The sequence below is a fragment of the Hyla sarda genome, unplaced genomic scaffold, assembly GCF_029499605.1.
Source record: "Hyla sarda isolate aHylSar1 unplaced genomic scaffold, aHylSar1.hap1 scaffold_200, whole genome shotgun sequence".
NCBI classification, from domain to species: domain Eukaryota; kingdom Metazoa; phylum Chordata; class Amphibia; order Anura; family Hylidae; genus Hyla; species Hyla sarda.
In genome coordinates, this window is record NW_026608660.1 from 104,056 (window position 1) to 120,152 (window position 16,097).

The 16,097-nt window shown below is 43.2% G+C and overlaps 5 non-coding genes across 5 annotated transcripts; all 5 read left to right on the plus strand.

Moving 5' to 3' along the window:
• The first annotated feature begins 1,298 nt into the window (after positions 1-1,298).
• Positions 1,299-1,489, plus strand: LOC130317618 (U2 spliceosomal RNA). Its single transcript, XR_008864706.1, has one exon. It is a non-coding gene; the product is annotated as a U2 spliceosomal RNA (small nuclear RNA).
• Positions 1,490-3,584: 2,095 nt separating this feature from the next.
• On the plus strand, positions 3,585-3,775 carry LOC130317620 (U2 spliceosomal RNA). The gene has a single exon (XR_008864708.1). It is a non-coding gene; the product is annotated as a U2 spliceosomal RNA (small nuclear RNA).
• A 2,094-nt stretch (positions 3,776-5,869) lies between these two features.
• Positions 5,870-6,060, plus strand: LOC130317621 (U2 spliceosomal RNA). The gene has a single exon (XR_008864709.1). It is a non-coding gene; the product is annotated as a U2 spliceosomal RNA (small nuclear RNA).
• A 2,093-nt stretch (positions 6,061-8,153) lies between these two features.
• Positions 8,154-8,344, plus strand: LOC130317623 (U2 spliceosomal RNA). Its single transcript, XR_008864710.1, has one exon. It is a non-coding gene; the product is annotated as a U2 spliceosomal RNA (small nuclear RNA).
• Positions 8,345-15,209: 6,865 nt separating this feature from the next.
• On the plus strand, positions 15,210-15,403 carry LOC130317565 (U2 spliceosomal RNA). Its single transcript, XR_008864669.1, has one exon. It is a non-coding gene; the product is annotated as a U2 spliceosomal RNA (small nuclear RNA).
• Positions 15,404-16,097: the final 694 nt, after the last annotated feature.

Sequence of the window (16,097 nt, forward strand, 5' to 3'; positions counted from 1 at the left end):
TGCGACTTGTCTGTCGCTGAACAGTCGCTTTTTATGTATTCAGCACCTATGTATAATGTTGTAAAAATGCTCTAGAAGCTAAAGTCGCAGAAATGTCACACATATTTGGCCTGCAACTTTCTGTGCGACAAATTCAGACAGGAAAAATCAGTATAAATCCTTAGAAAATTATCCCCCAGTGTCTCCATCTGCTGGCGGTATTGAATAAGCATTGCTGCACTGATGGGGTATGCATTAGACGAAAAAAAAGAAGAAAAAGAAGAATAATACGCCCAGAAAAGAGGCGAAAAGGAGAAAAACGTAAAAAAACGTGAAAAAAAAGTAAGAGGAAGAGAAGGGAAAAAAAGGTGGAAATGGGTTTAAAAGTGATTTCGGCGGAGAAATATATATATATATATATATATATATATATATATATATATATACGCGCACACACACACATATATATAAACGTATTCTCCGTTGAGATATTGCAGCCGCTGCTGTGTCCAGGCCCAGGAGCCTTAGCACTGTGCTGTGATGTCACTCAATACCACTGACATCACTAGGTGTAAACAACATCTCTCCTTTGCTGTGTATGTGACTATGGAGCTGTTTGGTGATGTCGTCTATTATGGCCTTCATAGAAGCAACAGGAGATTGTTGCATCCATCTAGAACCCTCAGAACTACAGTGCTATGATGTCACTCACTTCCACAGGCCTTGCAGAGTGTAAACAACAACAACCCAGCTTTGTTGTGTATGTAACCATAGGGATTTGTGATGTCACCTAGAACCTTCACAGCAGCGACAGCTTTATGAGGAGCATCAGCACTGCTCTGCCTGAGCAGAACCATCACCGCCATAGGTTGTCAAATAACCCGGATTTAACCCACACAGGTAAGTCCAATGGGGTGCAGGCATGTCCTCTATGCTTACAGCTTCCCGTGGGTGTTGGTTTGATACCGTTTGGGGACAGCCAAGGAGGCATCTGCAGGCAACAAAGGTAGGTGTGTGCTTTTGTGTGTGTTTCCTATGCAGATCCTAAGCCCAGTGTCACATGCAAGTAGGAGGAGTAAGAAGGGTTCCTGGCAAATCCGGGTTATGGATTGCATTTAAAAAGGCCCCGTGGGAGTGCAATGGGCCCCTGTCTTGCTGCTTAGCAATAATGGTATGGGTTTAGGTTCTGCTGTGTGTACTGGTGGTTGACTGCCCCCCAGCCCAGAGTGTGCATGGAAAATTGTCTGGCAGCCTCCCTGACAGCAAGCAGTGATAGTGCCCATGAAGGGGACCTTGTTGGGCCCGCCCCTTTCACGGTTATCGCTTCTCGGCCTTTTGGCTAAGATCAAGTGTAGTATCTGTTCTTATCAGTTTAATATCTGATACGTCCCCTATCTGGGGACCATATATTAAATGGATTTTTGAGAACGGGGGCCGATTTCGAAGCTTGCTTCCGTCGCCCTATGCATTGACCCGATATGGCAGTATCTTCGGGTACAGTGCACCACCCCCTTACAGGGTTAAAAAGAAAGATTCCTACTTTCATTGCTACCTGCTTGCTGGCTAGCCAGCTAGCCAGCCCTGTGGGCCTTGCTGCTGCAGCCAAAAAACAAAAGGTGGTGCTGCTGCTGCTGCTTCTGCTGCTTCTGCTTGTGTCTGGCCGCTGTTGGAGCGTCCAGGCACAGGACTTCTGCTGCTGCTGACTAAATGGCCTCCTTAATTGGATCATTTGAGTAGCCAGCACACCTGTGCAGGTAGGGCATGACATGATAGGCAGCTGCCTTGATAGCGGGTGGGTGCTGAATGTTCCTAATTGACAAAATAAGATTAATGCTTATGAAGAAATATAAAATCTCATCCCTTCCCCAATATCGCGCCACACCCCTACCCCTTAATTCCCTGGTTGAACTTGATGGACATATGTCTTTTTTCGACCGTACTAACTATGTAACTATGTAACATAACATGGGGGGGGGGGGGGGGGTCTCCTGGCTGTTCACACAGGTGTGTCATTGCTGTACATTGACCATGCATTGCTTCTGTGGTATTGCAAAGGCAAAGACAAATGCTTCCAGCCATCCATTGCACTAATGGATTGGTCATCAGCTGGCTGTCTATGTCCCGCATCAATATAGACCAAAGTACAGAGGGTTAGGCTATGCTATTGTGCACCTACCTGATGCATCAGAAGGTGCGAGGCCCTTGCTAAATTCTGTGCACAGACTTTGAGATCTATACTTTAGACTGTATCTAAACCTGCTCCAACATGGACTGACATTCTGGCCTACTTTCAGCCGATGCGACTTGTCTGTCGCTGAACAGTCGCTTTTTATGTATTCAGCACCTATGTATAATGTTGTAAAAATGCTCTAGAAGCTAAAGTCGCAGAAATGTCACACATATTTGGCCTGCAACTTTCTGTGCGACAAATTCAGACAGGAAAAATCAGTATAAATCCTTAGAAAATTATCCCCCAGTGTCTCCATCTGCTGGCGGTATTGAATAAGCATTGCTGCACTGATGGGGTATGCATTAGACGAAAAAAAAGAAGAAAAAGAAGAATAATACGCCCAGAAAAGAGGCGAAAAGGAGAAAAACGTAAAAAAACGTTGAAAAAAAAGTAAGAGGAAGAGAAGGGAAAAAAAGGTGGAAATGGGTTTAAAAGTGATTTCGGCGGAGAAATATATATATATATATATATATATATATATATATATATATATATATATATACGCGCACACACACACATATATATAAACGTATTCTCTGTTGAGATATTGCAGCCGCTGCTGTGTCCAGGCCCAGGAGCCTTAGCACTGTGCTGTGATGTCACTCAATACCACTGACATCACTAGGTGTAAACAACATCTCTCCTTTGCTGTGTATGTGACTATGGAGCTGTTTGGTGATGTCGTCTATTACGGCCTTCATAGAAGCAACAGGAGATTGTTGCATCCATCTAGAACCCTCAGAACTACAGTGCTATGATGTCACTCACTTCCACAGGCCTTGCAGAGTGTAAACAACAACAACCCAGCTTTGTTGTGTATGTAACCATAGGGATTTGTGATGTCACCTAGAACCTTCACAGCAGCGACAGCTTTATGAGGAGCATCAGCACTGCTCTGCCTGAGCAGAACCATCACCGCCATAGGTTGTCAAATAACCCGGATTTAACCCACACAGGTAAGTCCAATGGGGTGCAGGCATGTCCTCTATGCTTACAGCTTCCCGTGGGTGTTGGTTTGATACCGTTTGGGGACAGCCAAGGAGGCATCTGCAGGCAACAAAGGTAGGTGTGTGCTTGTGTGTGTGTTTCCTATGCAGATCCTAAGCCCAGTGTCACATGCAAGTAGGAGGAGTAAGAAGGGTTCCTGGCAAATCCGGGTTATGGATTGCATTTAAAAAGGCCCCGTGGGAGTGCAATGGGCCCCTGTCTTGCTGCTTAGCAATAATGGTATGGGTTTAGGTTCTGCTGTGTGTACTGGTGGTTGACTGCCCCCCAGCCCAGAGTGTGCATGGAAAATTGTCTGGCAGCCTCCCTGACAGCAAGCAGTGATAGTGCCCATGAAGGGGACCTTGTTGGGCCCGCCCCTTTCACGGTTATCGCTTCTCGGCCTTTTGGCTAAGATCAAGTGTAGTATCTGTTCTTATCAGTTTAATATCTGATACGTCCCCTATCTGGGGACCATATATTAAATGGATTTTTGAGAACGGGGGCCGATTTCGAAGCTTGCTTCCGTCGCCCTATGCATTGACCCGATATGGCAGTATCTTCGGGTACAGTGCACCACCCCCTTACAGGGTTAAAAAGAAAGATTCCTACTTTCATTGCTACCTGCTTGCTGGCTAGCCAGCTAGCCAGCCCTGTGGGCCTTGCTGCTGCAGCCAAAAAACAAAAGGTGGTGCTGCTGCTGCTGCTTCTGCTGCTTCTGCTTGTGTCTGGCCGCTGTTGGAGCGTCCAGGCACAGGACTTCTGCTGCTGCTGACTAAATGGCCTCCTTAATTGGATCATTTGAGTAGCCAGCACACCTGTGCAGGTAGGGCATGACATGATAGGCAGCTGCCTTGATAGCGGGTGGGTGCTGAATGTTCCTAATTGACAAAATAAGATTAATGCTTATGAAGAAATATAAAATCTCATCCCTTCCCCAATATCGCGCCACACCCCTACCCCTTAATTCCCTGGTTGAACTTGATGGACATATGTCTTTTTTCGACCGTACTAACTATGTAACTATGTAACATAACATGGGGGGGGGGGGGGGGGGGTCTCCTGGCTGTTCACACAGGTGTGTCATTGCTGTACATTGACCATGCATTGCTTCTGTGGTATTGCAAAGGCAAAGACAAATGCTTCCAGCCATCCATTGCACTAATGGATTGGTCATCAGCTGGCTGTCTATGTCCCGCATCAATATAGACCAAAGTACAGAGGGTTAGGCTATGCTATTGTGCACCTACCTGATGCATCAGAAGGTGCGAGGCCCTTGCTAAATTCTGTGCACAGACTTTGAGATCTATACTTTAGACTGTATCTAAACCTGCTCCAACATGGACTGACATTCTGGCCTACTTTCAGCCGATGCGACTTGTCTGTCGCTGAACAGTCGCTTTTTATGTATTCAGCACCTATGTATAATGTTGTAAAAATGCTCTAGAAGCTAAAGTCGCAGAAATGTCACACATATTTGGCCTGCAACTTTCTGTGCGACAAATTCAGACAGGAAAAATCAGTATAAATCCTTAGAAAATTATCCCCCAGTGTCTCCATCTGCTGGCGGTATTGAATAAGCATTGCTGCACTGATGGGGTATGCATTAGACGAAAAAAAAGAAGAAAAAGAAGAATAATACGCCCAGAAAAGAGGCGAAAAGGAGAAAAACGTAAAAAAACGTGAAAAAAAAGTAAGAGGAAGAGAAGGGAAAAAAAGGTGGAAATGGGTTTAAAAGTGATTTCGGCGGAGAAATATATATATATATATATATATATATATATATATATATATATATATATACGCGCACACACACACATATATATAAACGTATTCTCCGTTGAGATATTGCAGCCGCTGCTGTGTCCAGGCCCAGGAGCCTTAGCACTGTGCTGTGATGTCACTCAATACCACTGACATCACTAGGTGTAAACAACATCTCTCCTTTGCTGTGTATGTGACTATGGAGCTGTTTGGTGATGTCGTCTATTATGGCCTTCATAGAAGCAACAGGAGATTGTTGCATCCATCTAGAACCCTCAGAACTACAGTGCTATGATGTCACTCACTTCCACAGGCCTTGCAGAGTGTAAACAACAACAACCCAGCTTTGTTGTGTATGTAACCATAGGGATTTGTGATGTCACCTAGAACCTTCACAGCAGCGACAGCTTTATGAGGAGCATCAGCACTGCTCTGCCTGAGCAGAACCATCACCGCCATAGGTTGTCAAATAACCCGGATTTAACCCACACAGGTAAGTCCAATGGGGTGCAGGCATGTCCTCTATGCTTACAGCTTCCCGTGGGTGTTGGTTTGATACCGTTTGGGGACAGCCAAGGAGGCATCTGCAGGCAACAAAGGTAGGTGTGTGCTTTTGTGTGTGTTTCCTATGCAGATCCTAAGCCCAGTGTCACATGCAAGTAGGAGGAGTAAGAAGGGTTCCTGGCAAATCCGGGTTATGGATTGCATTTAAAAAGGCCCCGTGGGAGTGCAATGGGCCCCTGTCTTGCTGCTTAGCAATAATGGTATGGGTTTAGGTTCTGCTGTGTGTACTGGTGGTTGACTGCCCCCCAGCCCAGAGTGTGCATGGAAAATTGTCTGGCAGCCTCCCTGACAGCAAGCAGTGATAGTGCCCATGAAGGGGACCTTGTTGGGCCCGCCCCTTTCACGGTTATCGCTTCTCGGCCTTTTGGCTAAGATCAAGTGTAGTATCTGTTCTTATCAGTTTAATATCTGATACGTCCCCTATCTGGGGACCATATATTAAATGGATTTTTGAGAACGGGGGCCGATTTCGAAGCTTGCTTCCGTCGCCCTATGCATTGACCCGATATGGCAGTATCTTCGGGTACAGTGCACCACCCCCTTACAGGGTTAAAAAGAAAGATTCCTACTTTCATTGCTACCTGCTTGCTGGCTAGCCAGCTAGCCAGCCCTGTGGGCCTTGCTGCTGCAGCCAAAAAACAAAAGGTGGTGCTGCTGCTGCTGCTTCTGCTGCTTCTGCTTGTGTCTGGCCGCTGTTGGAGCGTCCAGGCACAGGACTTCTGCTGCTGCTGACTAAATGGCCTCCTTAATTGGATCATTTGAGTAGCCAGCACACCTGTGCAGGTAGGGCATGACATGATAGGCAGCTGCCTTGATAGCGGGTGGGTGCTGAATGTTCCTAATTGACAAAATAAGATTAATGCTTATGAAGAAATATAAAATCTCATCCCTTCCCCAATATCGCGCCACACCCCTACCCCTTAATTCCCTGGTTGAACTTGATGGACATATGTCTTTTTTCGACCGTACTAACTATGTAACTATGTAACATAACATGGGGGGGGGGGGGGGGGGGGGTCTCCTGGCTGTTCACACAGGTGTGTCATTGCTGTACATTGACCATGCATTGCTTCTGTGGTATTGCAAAGGCAAAGACAAATGCTTCCAGCCATCCATTGCACTAATGGATTGGTCATCAGCTGGCTGTCTATGTCCCGCATCAATATAGACCAAAGTACAGAGGGTTAGGCTATGCTATTGTGCACCTACCTGATGCATCAGAAGGTGCGAGGCCCTTGCTAAATTCTGTGCACAGACTTTGAGATCTATACTTTAGACTGTATCTAAACCTGCTCCAACATGGACTGACATTCTGGCCTACTTTCAGCCGATGCGACTTGTCTGTCGCTGAACAGTCGCTTTTTATGTATTCAGCACCTATGTATAATGTTGTAAAAATGCTCTAGAAGCTAAAGTCGCAGAAATGTCACACATATTTGGCCTGCAACTTTCTGTGCGACAAATTCAGACAGGAAAAATCAGTATAAATCCTTAGAAAATTATCCCCCAGTGTCTCCATCTGCTGGCGGTATTGAATAAGCATTGCTGCACTGATGGGGTATGCATTAGACGAAAAAAAAGAAGAAAAAGAAGAATAATACGCCCAGAAAAGAGGCGAAAAGGAGAAAAACGTAAAAAAACGTGAAAAAAAAGTAAGAGGAAGAGAAGGGAAAAAAAAGGTGGAAATGGGTTTAAAAGTGATTTCGGCGGAGAAATATATATATATATATATATATATATATATATATATATATATATACGCGCACACACACACATATATATAAACGTATTCTCCGTTGAGATATTGCAGCCGCTGCTGTGTCCAGGCCCAGGAGCCTTAGCACTGTGCTGTGATGTCACTCAATACCACTGACATCACTAGGTGTAAACAACATCTCTCCTTTGCTGTGTATGTGACTATGGAGCTGTTTGGTGATGTCGTCTATTATGGCCTTCATAGAAGCAACAGGAGATTGTTGCATCCATCTAGAACCCTCAGAACTACAGTGCTATGATGTCACTCACTTCCACAGGCCTTGCAGAGTGTAAACAACAACAACCCAGCTTTGTTGTGTATGTAACCATAGGGATTTGTGATGTCACCTAGAACCTTCACAGCAGCGACAGCTTTATGAGGAGCATCAGCACTGCTCTGCCTGAGCAGAACCATCACCGCCATAGGTTGTCAAATAACCCGGATTTAACCCACACAGGTAAGTCCAATGGGGTGCAGGCATGTCCTCTATGCTTACAGCTTCCCGTGGGTGTTGGTTTGATACCGTTTGGGGACAGCCAAGGAGGCATCTGCAGGCAACAAAGGTAGGTGTGTGCTTGTGTGTGTGTTTCCTATGCAGATCCTAAGCCCAGTGTCACATGCAAGTAGGAGGAGTAAGAAGGGTTCCTGGCAAATCCGGGTTATGGATTGCATTTAAAAAGGCCCCGTGGGAGTGCAATGGGCCCCTGTCTTGCTGCTTAGCAATAATGGTATGGGTTTAGGTTCTGCTGTGTGTACTGGTGGTTGACTGCCCCCCAGCCCAGAGTGTGCATGGAAAATTGTCTGGCAGCCTCCCTGACAGCAAGCAGTGATAGTGCCCATGAAGGGGACCTTGTTGGGCCCGCCCCTTTCACGGTTATCGCTTCTCGGCCTTTTGGCTAAGATCAAGTGTAGTATCTGTTCTTATCAGTTTAATATCTGATACGTCCCCTATCTGGGGACCATATATTAAATGGATTTTTGAGAACGGGGGCCGATTTCGAAGCTTGCTTCCGTCGCCCTATGCATTGACCCGATATGGCAGTATCTTCGGGTACAGTGCACCACCCCCTTACAGGGTTAAAAAGAAAGATTCCTACTTTCATTGCTACCTGCTTGCTGGCTAGCCAGCTAGCCAGCCCTGTGGGCCTTGCTGCTGCAGCCAAAAAACAAAAGGTGGTGCTGCTGCTGCTGCTTCTGCTGCTTCTGCTTGTGTCTGGCCGCTGTTGGAGCGTCCAGGCACAGGACTTCTGCTGCTGCTGACTAAATGGCCTCCTTAATTGGATCATTTGAGTAGCCAGCACACCTGTGCAGGTAGGGCATGACATGATAGGCAGCTGCCTTGATAGCGGGTGGGTGCTGAATGTTCCTAATTGACAAAATAAGATTAATGCTTATGAAGAAATATAAAATCTCATCCCTTCCCCAATATCGCGCCACACCCCTACCCCTTAATTCCCTGGTTGAACTTGATGGACATATGTCTTTTTTCGACCGTACTAACTATGTAACTATGTAACATAACATGGGGGGGGGGGGGGGGGTCTCCTGGCTGTTCACACAGGTGTGTCATTGCTGTACATTGACCATGCATTGCTTCTGTGGTATTGCAAAGGCAAAGACAAATGCTTCCAGCCATCCATTGCACTAATGGATTGGTCATCAGCTGGCTGTCTATGTCCCGCATCAATATAGACCAAAGTACAGAGGGTTAGGCTATGCTATTGTGCACCTACCTGATGCATCAGAAGGTGCGAGGCCCTTGCTAAATTCTGTGCACAGACTTTGAGATCTATACTTTAGACTGTATCTAAACCTGCTCCAACATGGACTGACATTCTGGCCTACTTTCAGCCGATGCGACTTGTCTGTCGCTGAACAGTCGCTTTTTATGTATTCAGCACCTATGTATAATGTTGTAAAAATGCTCTAGAAGCTAAAGTCGCAGAAATGTCACACATATTTGGCCTGCAACTTTCTGTGCGACAAATTCAGACAGGAAAAATCAGTATAAATCCTTAGAAAATTATCCCCCAGTGTCTCCATCTGCTGGCGGTATTGAATAAGCATTGCTGCACTGATGGGGTATGCATTAGACGAAAAAAAAGAAGAAAAAGAAGAATAATACGCCCAGAAAAGAGGCGAAAAGGAGAAAAACGTAAAAAAACGTGAAAAAAAAGTAAGAGGAAGAGAAGGGAAAAAAAGGTGGAAATGGGTTTAAAAGTGATTTCGGCGGAGAAATATATATATATATATATATATATATATATATATATATATATATATATACATACGCGCACACACACACATATATATAAACGTATTCTCCGTTGAGATATTGCAGCCGCTGCTGTGTCCAGGCCCAGGAGCCTTAGCACTGTGCTGTGATGTCACTCAATACCACTGACATCACTAGGTGTAAACAACATCTCTCCTTTGCTGTGTATGTGACTATGGAGCTGTTTGGTGATGTCGTCTATTACGGCCTTCATAGAAGCAACAGGAGATTGTTGCATCCATCTAGAACCCTCAGAACTACAGTGCTATGATGTCACTCACTTCCACAGGCCTTGCAGAGTGTAAACAACAACAACCCAGCTTTGTTGTGTATGTAACCATAGGGATTTGTGATGTCACCTAGAACCTTCACAGCAGCGACAGCTTTATGAGGAGCATCAGCACTGCTCTGCCTGAGCAGAACCATCACCGCCATAGGTTGTCAAATAACCCGGATTTAACCCACACAGGTAAGTCCAATGGGGTGCAGGCATGTCCTCTATGCTTACAGCTTCCCGTGGGTGTTGGTTTGATACCGTTTGGGGACAGCCAAGGAGGCATCTGCAGGCAACAAAGGTAGGTGTGTGCTTGTGTGTGTGTTTCCTATGCAGATCCTAAGCCCAGTGTCACATGCAAGTAGGAGGAGTAAGAAGGGTTCCTGGCAAATCCGGGTTATGGATTGCATTTAAAAAGGCCCCGTGGGAGTGCAATGGGCCCCTGTCTTGCTGCTTAGCAATAATGGTATGGGTTTAGGTTCTGCTGTGTGTACTGGTGGTTGACTGCCCCCCAGCCCAGAGTGTGCATGGAAAATTGTCTGGCAGCCTCCCTGACAGCAAGCAGTGATAGTGCCCATGAAGGGGACCTTGTTGGGCCCGCCCCTTTCACGGTTATCGCTTCTCGGCCTTTTGGCTAAGATCTTGTATCTTGTCAAGGGGCTCTGAGTTCGTCGAACCTTCGGCCTTGAGGCATCGGCGGTTTTTTAGCCGTCTTAAGCCTCATGCTGCTATAGGAGGAGGACTTACAAAGAACGGGAAGGCGATCCCCCATGGCGACCCTTAGGTTTGCTGCGCATACTGAAACTCGGATTAAGAACACCTTCCGTATTGAAGTGGATGAGGAGAAAAAGGAGAAGATGACTTTGGAATTTTTTGTCAAGAGAATTATGCTGGATTTATTGCACATTCAGAGAGAAGATGTGTTTTGCCTAAAAGACCCAGGTAAAGGACTTTTCATTCTTACCTTGACTTCCGCATCTGCATGTGACCATATGTTTGAGAAAGTTCGGGAGCTTGCCAATGAGGAGGATATGAAAGGACTTGTTTTCATTGCTCTATATTCTAATGGCGATGTTCCACTGGTGGTTACTATGCACGATCCATACGTGGATATAAGAGACATTGTCTTATTTTTAAACCAATATTGTGCGGAAGTCAAATACTCTCATAAAATAATGAATGCAATGGACTTTTGGACTGGAAAGCATAAGTTTGCTGTTAAGTTCAGAGAAGATGTGAGAGGAATTGGAGGTCTGTGTCGCCCACCTGCAAATTTTTTAATTGGGCGTAAACGTGGCTATTTATTCTACCCTGGGATGCCGTATTATTGCAGGAAATGCCATGAATATGGTCATACACAAGAATCTTGCAAAGAGGAAGTGGTTATTTGCAAAAGATGTGGCCAAAAAGGCCACACCACTTTTGACTGTCAAAATGAGATTCTGTGTAATGTGTGTAAGCAGAAAGGACACGCTTTTAAGGATTGTCCTCAACGCTCCTGGGCCAATATTGTGGCTACGTCGGCTGGTCCCTCGATGAGGAAGAGCTCCATGGATGCTGTGCCTGTGCCTAAGACCCACACCCTGAAAGTGATGCCTGAGTCTTCTGCTACCGGAATTCCTGTGATACCTGCTGTGGCTCATGTCTCCAAAAGCATTGTGTCCCCGGGGAAGGTCGTGGGACCTGAGACAGAAGTGAGGGGTTCTCCTCTCATGGAAGTTGAGGGTCCTGGACCGCCCAGAAGGGATACAGAGGAGATGGATGTAGAAGAACGGCGAAAGAGGAAAAGCAGAGACCGGAAAGAGGAAAAGGGCCTTAACATCAAAAGGAGTGGTCGAGTTAGTGCGGACGAGGGGAACGTGGAGATTGTCTGCCAAAAGGTTATAACAGCATCCGACCCTGTTAATATTGAGGAATTTGTGTCACCACCTACAGATTGGGGTTCTTTGTCTGAGGATAATGAATGACCCAGGAGCTACCAAGTGTTAATATCTCCTCCTTCAATGTGAGGAGTTTGAAGAGCCCAGAGAGGAGGGCTGCTTTATTTTCTTTCTTGTCTTCTTTGCCTACAGACATTTTATTTTTACAGGAATGTGCCATTGATTATGATATCAATTATTCATCTTTGAGATCTGAATGGACTCTTGGCCCGTCTGTGTGGTCAGGGGATAATGAGAGGAAAGTGACTGGTGTTGGCATACTGTTCAAGAGCAGTGAGTATAAAGTTACCTCCTTCACAGACATTGTACCCGGTAGAGCCCTGCTCGTTCATATTATTTATAATGACATGAATATGAGACTTTTAAATGTATATGCCTCTCCAGATAAGGATGAAAGATCTGATTTATTAGAGAAAATTCAGTTTTATTTACCGGGTTCATCCCCGCTTATCATCGCTGGTGATTTTAATTGTATAATGGCAGGAGAGGAGCGGGCTGGAGGATCTGAACAAAGGAAAGATAAGACTGAAAAACAACTAAAGGATTTTATAGTTGATTTTAATTTAAAAGATTTGTGGAGAACCTCTTTCCCTAATGACCCTGGGTATACCTGGGGGAATAGCCTTTATATGTCAAGGATTGATTATATTTTTGCTTCTGGATTTGCATTTTATGGGAATATGCAATTGACTTCTACCTTTTTTTCAGATCATAAGATTCTATCTGCTACATGTAAGTTTGATGGGGTTTGCAGAGCCAAAGGAGTCTGGCGTCTGAATGTCTCTTTGCTTGAAGATGAAGAAATTAAATGTAATTTTATCTATCTTTTAAAAAATTGCAGACCTCAAGGACTAATTTTAATTCTCTTTTAGCATGGTGGGAATTCTGCAAGGTAAAATTTAAAGAGTATTTTATTAAGATGAGTGTTAAAAAAACAAAAGAGAAATTGAAATGGTATAGAGATCTTAACACAAAACTACAAACCTATTATCAACTCAAAGAGCTGGGTGTATATGTAGACGATCTGATTTTAAGTGTTAAAAGTGATATTCAGAAGGCTATAACTAACAAAGGGAAAGAAATAATTTTTAACTCCAAAGTTGAATGTAAAGAGAAGGATGAAAAGTGTACAAGATTCTTTTTTAAAAAGGTAATGGAAACAAAAAAGTTAATGATTAACATTGAGGATGAAACTACTAATGTAGGAATGTTATCCAAAGCTAAATCCTTTTATCAAGATCTGTTTAATGAGAAACCCATTGATATATCTGCTGCTAATTTTCTCCTAAGCACTTTAGATTGTGGTTTAAGTAAGGAGGACCAAGATGCACTTTGCACAGAAGTAAGATGCCAAGAATTAGAAATTGCTGCTAAAAGTTTATCCACAGGTAAAACACCAGGTTCGGATGGACTTCCTGTAGAGTTTTATAAAACCTTTTGGGAAATTTTTAAAGATGATTTGCTTAATATTTTTAAGGAGGCTTTTAATTCTGATGTTCTACCTTTATCTTGGAGGAGTGGTATAGTGTCTCTGATCCCCAAAAAGGGGGATAGGAACAGCTTAGAAAATTGGAGACCAATTACGCTTCTTAATGTTGATTATAAGATTATGTCAAAAATTTTTGTTAACAGAATGAAGCCGTTTTTGTACAAGGTCATCCATGTGGATCAGGTATGTGGTGTCCCAGGAAGGAGTGTAGCTGAACCTTTAAATGCTATTAGGGACGTCATATGGTATCAGCAAGAGCGGAATCAAAATCTAGCCATTCTATCTCTAGATTTTCATAAAGCGTTCGATAGAGTATCACATTGTTTTTTATGGATGGTTTTACAACGCATGGGTTTTCCTAACATATTTATTAAGCAAATTGCTCTCTTATATAAAGGTTCTTTTAGCAGGATTTTAATAAATGGTTTCCTTACGGATTTTATTAATTTATCATCAGGGGTAAAGCAAGGCTGCCCTCTGTCTCCTATACTGTTCATATGTGCAATAGAACCTCTGTTAAACTTAATAAGGAATGATAAAATAATAAAAGGAGTGCCAGTTCCTGGAGGTAATAGTGCCACCCTTAAAGTGTGTGGCTATATGGATGATATTAATGTTTTTTGTGAAAGTTCCTTCTCTTTACAAAGAGTTGTGGATGTTACTGATTTCTTTTGTAAAGCTTCTGCTTTTAAACTTAATTTATCTAAATGTGACTGTTTTTATATAGGTAAATGGGAAAACGTGCAAATACCAAACCTAAAATTACAGTCAGAAAAAATAAAAATCCTTGGAGTCATCTATGATAAAAATAACAATGGTGAGGAAAGTTGGCTAATGGTAAAAGAAAAGGTAAAGAAGAAGGTAGACTTTTGGTCCCTTAGGAAATTATCTTTAGAAGGTAAAATTTTGGTGATTAAGGCTATGCTTATACCCATTATGCTCTATTTAAATATGATTTATCCTCCTAATGAACTTATGTCTAGGCAACTTCAGAGGATTCTCTTTGAGTTTCTATGGAGTTCTAAAGCAGAAAAATTAAAAAGAGATATTATGTATAAGTCACAAAAAAATGGAGGAAAACAGGTTCCCTGTATTAGAAAATTTTTATACTTAAGGTTTTTTAGTTGGTGTTTTAGGGGACTTTTTATGAAAAGTGTATGGTCCTGTTTTTTAAAGTACTCTGCGGGACATATTTTTAGAAGAAGAAAATGGGTGTTTTTATCATTATCTTCTCCTGTACTTTTAACTCCGCCTAAACATTATGCCATCTTAGAAAAAATTATACGTATGTATAACCTTAAAGACTTTGACTTGTTAACCTTGAGGGATGCTCGCAAGATAGAAGTACAGTTAAATTTGCAAGAAGAAATATGTATGGTCTCTAATTTTTCTTATAATAGGTGTGTACAAATATGGAAAAAGGTAAATGAGCCATATCTTTTTAATGAGCACAAGGATTTAGCATGGATGATTATCCATGAGTGTCTTCCGGTAAGATTTTTCCAATATAGAAGAGGTCTAAATGCTGTATGTGTCTGTCCCCGGGAAAATTGCAATATAGATGAAACTGTTTTGCACCTTTTCTGGAATTGTTATTTTGCACAAAAGGTTTTTAGACTAATTGGTTCTTTATTGAAATTCCTAACAGGTCTAAAAGTTTTAAATCATGAAGTTGTTTTATATGGCAAAAGTGATGGAGTTACGAAAGAAAAAGAGAGAATTTTGTGGATTTTTATCAACTGTACAAAAAATGTATTATGGAAAGTTCGTAATATCCTTGTCTTCAAAAGAGATTTTATTTGTGAAAAAGAATGTTTGAAGATGATATACAGTGAAGTTTACTTGTACTATTTAATTGATAAAAAGAGATATGGGCAGAAAAAAGCATTAGCTATGTGGAATTTACATTTATGGAAAACAGTATTTGATATATTGTAAAAATTTCTTGTGATGTATTTAAGTTTTTGAGTTTTTTCAATAAAAATGTAAAAAAAATCTGTTCTTATCAGTTTAATATCTGATACGTCCCCTATCTGGGGACCATATATTAAATGGATTTTTGAGAACGGGGGCCGATTTCGAAGCTTGCTTCCGTCGCCCTATGCATTGACCCGATATGGCAGTATCTTCGGGTACAGTGCACCACCCCCTTACAGGGTTAAAAAGAAAGATTCCTACTTTCATTGCTACCTGCTTGCTGGCTAGCCAGCTAGCCAGCCCTGTGGGCCTTGCTGCTGCAGCCAAAAAACAAAAGGTGGTGCTGCTGCTGCTGCTTCTGCTGCTTCTGCTTGTGTCTGGCCGCTGTTGGAGCGTCCAGGCACAGGACTTCTGCTGCTGCTGACTAAATGGCCTCCTTAATTGGATCATTTGAGTAGCCAGCACACCTGTGCAGGTAGGGCATGACATGATAGGCAGCTGCCTTGATAGCGGGTGGGTGCTGAATGTTCCTAATTGACAAAATAAGATTAATGCTTATGAAGAAATATAAAATCTCATCCCTTCCCCAATATCGCGCCACACCCCTACCCCTTAATTCCCTGGTTGAACTTGATGGACATATGTCTTTTTTCGACCGTACTAACTATGTAACTATGTAACATAACATGGGGGGGGGGGGGGGGGGTCTCCTGGCTGTTCACACAGGTGTGTCATTGCTGTACATTGACCATGCATTGCTTCTGTGGTATTGCAAAGGCAAAGACAAATGCTTCCAGCCATCCATTGCACTAATGGATTGGTCATCAGCTGGCTGTCTATGTCCCGCATCAATATAGACCAAAGTACAGAGGGTTAGGCTATGCTATTGTGCACCTACCTGATGCATCAGAAGGTGCGAGGCCCT